This window comes from Gobio gobio, assembly GCF_949357685.1.
Source record: "Gobio gobio genome assembly, chromosome: 20".
Classification (NCBI taxonomy): Eukaryota; Metazoa; Chordata; class Actinopteri; order Cypriniformes; family Gobionidae; genus Gobio; species Gobio gobio.
This window is the reverse complement of record NC_137113.1, coordinates 19,219,427-19,227,553: the sequence shown is the minus strand read 5'-3', so window position 1 is coordinate 19,227,553 and position 8,127 is coordinate 19,219,427. Positions and strand designations below refer to the sequence as shown.

At 37.2% G+C, this 8,127-nt stretch overlaps 1 protein-coding gene across 1 annotated transcript in view; it reads left to right on the top strand.

The window, feature by feature from the left end:
• The first annotated feature begins 385 nt into the window (after positions 1-385).
• tbkbp1 (TBK1 binding protein 1) overlaps positions 386-8,127 on the top strand; it is a 71,414-nt gene continuing 63,672 nt past the window's right edge. The window contains exon 1 of the mRNA XM_079846040.1: positions 386-627. The gene's annotated coding sequence lies outside the window, so the exon portion shown is untranslated. The remainder of the gene's footprint in view (positions 628-8,127) is intronic.

Below are 8,127 nucleotides of genomic sequence, written 5' to 3'. Positions count from 1 at the left end.
TATAACAAACAATTTGAAAATGAGTCCGATTTAAATGATAATTACGAAATATTATCATATCTCCATAAGAGTGCTAAATTTGATCATTCAGTCATTTCTAAAGACCAAGAGAAGTTGTTGTCCTGGTGAAACTCGAAACAAATGGCATCTCTGAAAAGCCCTGAATGTGCTCTTTACAGGACATCTTATATGGTGTCATAAATTCACTAAAATATAATGTCCTCGTACGAGAACAGTGGCACCCAGGAGGATAAATAATGTTCTTCTATGTGGTAAAGGGGTTGCAGCTTCATAAATATCTCTATAGTGCCCTTTAATGAGGTCAGATGAAAATATAAGCGTTTCAGAAGGGAAAATACTATAATGACTATTTTTAATCGCACAGGAGGAGTCTAGGACCCGAAATAACCAGGAAGTAAAGCCCATCTAAACAGGACATGAGGGTTAGGTATCGCTGTAGTGTGTCGGTGATGTTTTATATTGAATCTTCAGCAGTGGCGCTCAAACTCTCTCTGATTCCTCACTGAAGAGCATCTGAACCAACAACAGCAGCGAGCATCATACACTTCTGGTGTGCCTGGCCCTTCACTGAAGACATGTCAGCAGAGGACGGATCTATACATCACAGTGAGTGCCTTTTGCCTTATTTTTCATGGAATATGTGTTTTGGTGTGTATGATCGGAGTAGGTATTGCAGTGCGGGTTACATCACGGGCTTTACAGTGGCAAACAGCGCACAGCCATGTTTTACGGAGTGCTCTACAAATGTCCGTGTAAATATACAACGCAAGGCGACACGGGAAGCGTTGCGTGTTCGACATGCATTTCCATCTTTTCATATAGCATCTCCTCGTTTGTGTTAATAGGCTGCAATCAATACAGGCAGTTTTGGAAACAAAAGGAGACGTTCGCGGTTTGACATCAGCATTGCTCAGCCGCTGCAAGTAGATCGTCAAATGCAACAAAAAGAAACTGTTCTGGAAGGGTTTATTAAACACGACGTCCATGGAAATGATATTTAATGATTTATTTCACGCGGTCAATATGATTTACCTGATTCAAATGTACACTCAAAAATACGCAAAAATAAGCAGTGGTTGATATGGTTTGTCCCGTACAACACTATAAATAACTTTTTCCTTACTGTAGAGCACTCATGCATGAAGGATGATTTTCGAGATGACATTCCAACACACATTTTTGTCATTTATAGGAGGGATGGGCCAATTAAAATCGATATATGTCGGGAAATGTGTGAAAATAGAAAACTTCAGCCATGAATGGATATATCATTGCCATCATCAGCAGGTTCGCTGTGTTGTGTAATGAAACAATAGTCCCTGCACAACCGCAGTATTGAGCTGATGTGGCGATTGGTAGGCTAATCCCACTTAATATGATTGTTTCAAAGCCTTGCATTTCCAGTCCATTTCCATTTCCTTTAATTCTTAAACGACTATTGTAAAAGTGATCAAATAGCCTACTGTTAGACTCTTTCTCTATATATATTTAGTTTTGTCCATTTCGTCTATGTGGTTTAGCAGACGGTCATTTGTAACGATGCACTGGACAGCTCCAGGTGCTGAACCGTTTTAAAGAGTGTCATCGCTTAATACGGGGGTAATAAATGTTTTTACAAGACATGACATGCCCAGAATTTATTTTTAAATATCCAGAACGGAATAAGGAGTAACATGTTTATTTAAAGCATTTTAATGGGCAAATATTGCTAAAATGCTATGCAGTTTACCCCAAAATAAAACATTCTGTCATTATTTACTCACCCTCAAATTGTTCTAAACCTGCATGAGTTCTTTGTTCTGTTGAACACAAAAGAAGATATTTTGAAGAATGTTGGTAACTAAACATTGACTTCCATAGTATAAAAACAAATGCTATGGAAGTCAATGGGGTTTGGTTACCAACTTTCTTTTTTAGAACAACGTGAGGGTGAGTAAATATTTTTATATTTGGGTGAACTATCCCTTTAAAGGCACAATATGTAAGTTTTTTAGATTAAAATATCCAAAAACCACTAGAACAATGTTATATGTTTTATTGACTTGTCTAATTATCCAAGATGTTTCAAAGAATGTTTAAATCCAGAGAAATAAGCAATTTTAACCAGGACACAGACTGTGTCCGTGCGTCACCTATCAAGGACATCATACCCGCATTACCATCGATTTTCGGTTTTATTTTGTAGAAACCATAGAAACACCAAAGACGCTTTAATATATTACATGTTTTATTAGACAAACTATAGATTAAATGAATCATTGTGATATAGCTCAACACAGTTAGTCTTATTGTTTAAATCTTGTTTCTTGATTTACCGCGAGACGCGGGTACCATGTTTTACCATGCCTAATATCGATCTAGCTTACTGCTGTGTGCAGAGTCTCATAGTAGCCACCGAGCGAATACACAGAGTAGCATTATAACATAACTTTCAACACACAAATGTATCTAATATGATAAAACACACATGACCGGAAGAAGCGGAAACGGCCGTCTGCGCCATTATAACAGCTCTGCTGCTCTCTAGCCGCGTGTCACCACGTTTGTCTCTCATTAGTAATCGCTCCAGTGGCCTCATTCCACTTCAATGGTTTCTGCCTCAACCTGCTTCATACTACAGTAACGTTAATAAATATTTAATAAAATAGCTCATCCATGAATAAGATTTCTGCCCATGTCCCATCGGATTCTTTTCCACCGGCTGTAGAGGTGAAGACAACAACTCCCATGATTCCGCAAAATCAAGACATCATCAAGCAAGGCTTTTGTTTTGAATAAGTGACCTCTAGCAGCGGAAATTACATATTGTGCTTTTAAACACTGTTAATTAATATGATATTAATGGTGAAAATTATATATTGAGAGAGAGAGAGAGAGAGAGAATACAGTAATTGTACTGTTAAATATTGTACAAAAATAGAAAGTATAAATTACCTTAATTTACAAAGAAACAATATATGGTAAAATATTGTTGAAATGTTTTTAATATCACCTTTTAATTGTATGTCACCTTATGATTGTTGTATTATTTAAGTGCTAGGTTGGCATATTAACTCTTTCCCCTCCATTGACGAGTTATATCGTCTTTTATGAGAAAGCGCTTCCCAACCAAAGACGTTTTTCCGGCTTTCTGTTTTTTCACGGTTATAAGGTAGGGGGCATTATGACACACATTCTGAAAGAGTACTGAATCTCCTGATCAAAACACAGGAGAATAAGATGCAGAAACAAACGATAACATATGTAATAATGTGCATACGTAAAATGACGCAATCATCAACATTAAACAGCGTAATCAAAACTTTACTTAATGAAATATCAACAGAGGATGAGCTATAAGACTTCGAAAGCTTTGGGGTGTTGATGGACTTCATCTACTCCATCTATGTTTTGGTCATTGTTCTGAATCTGATCCAGATATAGTCTTTGACAAAAACGCAATTTTCTCAGCTTTTTGCCCAAATGTTGCTTTTTTTAAAAAAATGAAACACATATTCAAGTTTTGATTAAAAAAAGGGAACTAGAGTAAAACAGTTTTTTGGTTTAAAAGCAGTGGGTCTGTTCTTTCCTTTGATATATTGCATGTTCATATTCAGACAACAAAATATTATGGGGGCCATGACATTTTTGTGAAAATGATCAAAAACGCTGGCGGGGGAAAAAAAACTGCTAATGGGGAAAGAGTTAATAATATTACATAATTCAATGACATATCCAATCTTGTAATATCTGAAACATTATACCTGGACTTATACGTTCTGGAAACTAGCTGTCAGTTAACAAAAACAAATGTATAATGTAGCTTTTGAGTAAGGTATTGTTTTAGTGAGGAGTGATGGTACAGTCAAAAGATGCTGTCTGATGCATTGGTATTCTGCTAGCATTTAATGATTATGGTAATAATAGAATTTTTGAAAAGTTGTCTCTGATCGCTGCATAGGTCTGCTAAACTCATTTGCAATTTAACAAAACAACACTGCACTCACAATGTTGAATATGCCACAAAACACAGCTTCTGAACAAGCTTTGTTTTTGAAAAGCCTGATTTCCACTCCCGACAGGCGTTATGCTTTCTCAGTTGCACTGCGTATTGAAAAGCGAAGTAGAATGGCTGACTTCATCATGTTTTAAGAATTCCTTGAAAGGAAATATTGGCAAGAAATAACAGTGGACTTTGTTGTTTCGCAGCAACTGCCCGGTCTTTTTTTATTCGCCTCTTCTCTGTTTGGAGTCTTGACTTGATTATTGTGCACTTAATTAGTAGCAACGCCTTTTTTCCTGGTGGGAAAGTGTCTGCAGGAGCTAATTTAAGGGTCTGACGTTGGGAGGTGAATCACCTTAGCCTCTCAGCTATTCCCAGTTCTCATGTTGCGCATTGTTGCAACATGTAATTATGATTTATGATGCTTTGAAATGGCTTTTGTCAGACCTGTGAAAAGATACACTATTTTTTATACGTTTTCTTTATTATTATTTTTTATTCACCTATAAGAAAATGGCCAGCTGTGAGCAGGTCAGAAAGTGTGTAAGATAAGGATCAGTTTGGAGGAGAAACAGCGATCGGCTGAATTTCTGAAGAGGGTCATTTGTAAGAGGCAAGAGACGAGCCTTGCCACCCGTGTCTCCTCTAGAAAGACCCGACTGTGTATCCTTTACCTCATCTTGCGCATACAAGCAGATGGCACAATTTAGTATTGTGATAAATAACAGCAAAAAGCTAGCTAGAGGTACATTTTTGAGCTACATGTTTTATACAAGCTAGGAAATCTGTGGCTTTCAACTATTCATTAATTTTTTTTAAATCCAAATGACTAAAAGCACAGTCACAGTCAGGGCTTGATTGTTTTTTTTTTTTGTTGTATTCCTTTGATAATAAAACAGCTTAAATTATGCAAGTTAAGGAAGTTGTGAAGAACAAGAAAAAAATGTAGGACGGGACTTGATTTTGTCCATCCGGAATTGATTGGATCGGTATTGTTTGCTATTATTGTGATCTCCTGTGATTGACAGGTTGTCCCACCTTTGCACCGCATTGATTGCTCAAAATGCTCAAAATAATTAATTAATTTGAGTAGGGTAAATTCGTAGTTCTTTTATGAGTATCTAGAACTTTCTTTTTTTTTTTTTGATTTACAAAACACATTTTAAGTAATCTAAATTGTTTACTTGTCCTAAGTTTTATGAACTTACATAAATTTTATTGAAACTGGTCTGGGATTTCTATTTCCCTGTATGCTTTGCCATGGCACTCTAAAGCGAGAGTAAATGCTAAAATTAAATTTTTTTTTTGTTCAAGATTATTGTTAAGTGATAACATTATGTAACAATAATTAAAGTGAGATATAGTAGCGTTTAATGTTTTGCTATTCTAACTAGAAGAGTTTCTGTTATGCAGCCACCATGGTGACGAGTGGAGCATGAGCTTAGTTTGAGAATGGATATATGTTAAATGTTCTATATTGCCATATTCATTCAGCAATTGCTATGCTATGCTAATGTTATCGAAGCATTGTTTTACCAATTAGCAAGTTAGCATTTCCTGAATCAGCTAGTTAAACCTAGCCAAGTTTCCACTACAAAAAATATTTAAAGGTGCAGTGTAGTATTTATGAGGATCTATTAACAGAAATGCAGTAGAATATACATAACTATGTTTTCAGTGCACCGTATGTTTGTATTACCTTAGAAAGAGCCATTTATATCTAAATACACCCTTTATGATTTTAGCAATCCTATAAGATCATTATAAATCACACTGTGCGACATGTATCTATTAAACTTGGGTACGACATGTATGTAGACTGTATGATGAGGACACCTATTGACTCATAGGCTATGATGCAAGTTTCTATAGAAGAATAAAATGTCATCAGCGTCTGCTAGTGGTAAACAAAAGACCATGATGAATCACACTTTGGCTATTGTAGTTTATGTGTGCTGAAAAAAAAAGAGGACATGGCGAAAGAGGAAGGAAAAAGAGCTTGAGGCAAGCATTTTTAAGTTTTAGCACCATGTCGCATTGATTTCATGTCGCATTTTTATTGGCTGGTTAGTAGACGTAGGTCGTAGCGGCAAACACTGTGCGATGATCGTGATGAATTTCTGACACTGTCAGAAAACATTTGTGTTTCATGATGGCAATTTTTAGCCTGGGACAGCCGAAAATCGTGCAGTGTATCCCGGGCTTTACAGTGAAGTCAACATTTTGCGCCGCCATGTTTCTATGACAGCCCTATATGGACAAACAGCTCTATAGAGTGCTAGCTACTTTGTCTGGCTATCACCAGACCAAGCTCAATTTAAGATTGAACATTGGTCTAGGGAGTCTGCTATGTATTTTCTACTGCACAAGTGGCGTGATAAACGAGTATAAATTAAATGACTCTGTATGCAATTGGATAGTCTTTCAACCAATCAGACAACAAGAGGCGTGATCATCGCCCCATAAAGTTCCTATCGCTTCTCTATCAGTCATCGTGTTAAACCCGCCAATAGCACACCAGGTGGATAAGCCAGTCTGTGATTGGTTTCCGCAAAAGTGTAACAGAAGCAGTAGAAAGGAATGTACAGGTTTCCAGATTGAGTTCAAATCAAATATCAAAATCAAAATCTGCTAATCAAATAGCCGGCAGATCAGGCTGGGTTTATCCAGTCTACTAGCTACTCTCTGCTGTCTCAGACGATGTCATTTTTGTCCTGTGTCAGCCACCGTAGCTTCTCTATGTGCTTCAAAAGGGAGGGGTGAGCGGTGGGCGGTTGTAATTCGCAACCTCACCCCTACACTGAAAAAAATGATTATGGCCCGATTAAATTAAGCATATTTAATTTGTGCTCATTTAAATAATTTCAATTTAGTTTTTTGATTTTAATAAAAAAAAATGATTTGGTTCTATGGGAATTGCATGTGTTTTTGTTTAAATTGAGAAAAAATAAATTGATTGCAACCACTTACGATAAAAAAATTGAGTAAATTCAACAAATCATTTTTTTCAGTGATGCTGCTAAAATGTACACATTGCACCTTTAAGTTGAGATTAAATTATCATTTTAAGTTAAATGTATGAATTTTTGAAATATTTCAAGTTAAGAGAAATTAAAATGTATGATTACAAAATAAAATAAGGTCAGCTTTTGTCCCAGCTGACCCTACAAGCGACGAGTGAGAAGACATTTTGTCGATCTCTGTTTGTATATCTGCGGCATCACACTGGCTAGCCCCACCCACCCTGAAATCTCATTGGTCTAAAATCTTGCTCTGCGTAGTTGTACATAAAATTTTCCTCTCGATCACTTCAGCATGTGCACTTGTAATACACTTTGCATCCTCATTTCTTCTAGAAATGCTGTTTCATGCATACTGAGTTTTTTTACACTGTTAAAGACTTTTAGATTCCCATGCTAAACATGGACAAAGTTTCAAAAAAGACAACCCTGTACAGCTTCTCAAAAAACCCAGCGTTAATGGAACAGTGGATGGAGTTTGTTTTCCTGGAGCAGCAACAGAGTTGTGCAAGTGTTTTTGTTTGTTCCCAGCATTTCGGCGACAATCGTTTTATAAACAAGGCCCGGTTCAACTCCGGATTTGTAGATCATCTAATGCTGAAAGATGGAGTGGTCCCAGCGATTAAGGTTCACGGTCGTGAACTTATCGCTTAATAGCTGCGCACGCTCGTGGCTGTTTAGCTCCGCCCACACGACAGGCCTCCAGCCGCTCGTTTTTTTCCGGAAAGACTCGGTATTGAAGGATGCAATACTACTCTATAGGTGCTCAAGATTTACATGAGATTGACTGAAACTGAGTGTTTCACACACACCCCCCCTTTAAGTGTTTCAGCACCCTGTGGACAGATAATCATGATTCATGGCCAAACTAGTATGATTGCATTACTTTCTCCAGTTCTTTCATACCTCCCATGCATAATTTAGGGAGATGTTTATGTAAGGTACTTGCAGCCAGGCAAACTTTTGCTTGTGGGCCATAGAAACTCACAACGAGCTCTCCATCAGGATGGAATATTCATGAATGCCCGAGCAGGTCACGCAGACCGATGCGAAAGCCGGAGAGATTAAAACTGAAAGTCGTTAAGCTCAAGGTGATGTGTTGCT